The sequence below is a fragment of the Halyomorpha halys genome, unplaced genomic scaffold, assembly GCF_000696795.3.
Source record: "Halyomorpha halys isolate HHAL.00 unplaced genomic scaffold, Hhal_1.1 Scaffold137.1, whole genome shotgun sequence".
Taxonomy (NCBI): domain Eukaryota; kingdom Metazoa; phylum Arthropoda; class Insecta; order Hemiptera; family Pentatomidae; genus Halyomorpha; species Halyomorpha halys.
In genome coordinates this window covers 362,318-362,965 of record NW_027110325.1, presented here as the reverse complement: position 1 = coordinate 362,965, position 648 = coordinate 362,318, and the positions used below count along the sequence as shown (strand labels likewise).

Here is a 648-nt window from a genome sequence, read left to right as displayed (position 1 = left end):
ACAATATTTATAAAAAAATAATACAATTTTAATTATTAGAGTTTCTTATTTTATTTCAATAATTCCAAAAAAAAACTTGACTAATGTGATTAACAGTTGTATTATACTATGTTTAAATTTTCATTATAGACATCAATACTTGTATATTATTGAAATAAAATTGTTATAATAATCATATATAGTTTTTTTTTTGTTTTATATTATGTAGATTTTTTAATAAATTATATCTTAATCGATAAGAAATATTATTATTGATAACTCACCGTCACGCTGTAGATAAGAGACAGAGGAGAATATAATTGATAAGAGATAACAAACACAGCTCACTGAGAACACAAGCGACTGAGACTACACTACGACTGGTGAAACTCGAGATTGGCCCATATTTGGGTCCTGCCCGGACGAGTCTATATTTAACACTGCTCTCTAGAGGGGCCCCCCTTCCACGGCGGCCCAAGGGGGCGGATCAACCCCTAGGGGGTGTCCCCATATCCCCGCTCTCTTCCTGTCTCGGCCAATCCTATCCTAGTCTTCTGGCTGTGGTAGTGGAAAGGCCTGCCTCTCTCGATCCTATATCATCACGCAATACTTTCTTATCACATCTCTTATATTAATGAATTACTTCATACTGAATAAATAAAATTATTT

General features: G+C 34.0%; 1 protein-coding gene across 1 annotated transcript in view; it reads right to left on the bottom strand.

Annotated features, from left to right (window-relative positions):
• LOC106678390 (uncharacterized) overlaps nt 1-427 on the bottom strand; it is a 256,842-nt gene extending 256,415 nt beyond the window's left edge. Inside the window, exon 1 of the mRNA XM_014416870.3 lies at nt 264-427. The gene's annotated coding sequence lies outside the window, so the exon portion shown is untranslated. The remainder of the gene's footprint in view (nt 1-263) is intronic.
• Between the last annotated feature and the right edge of the window lie 221 nt (nt 428-648).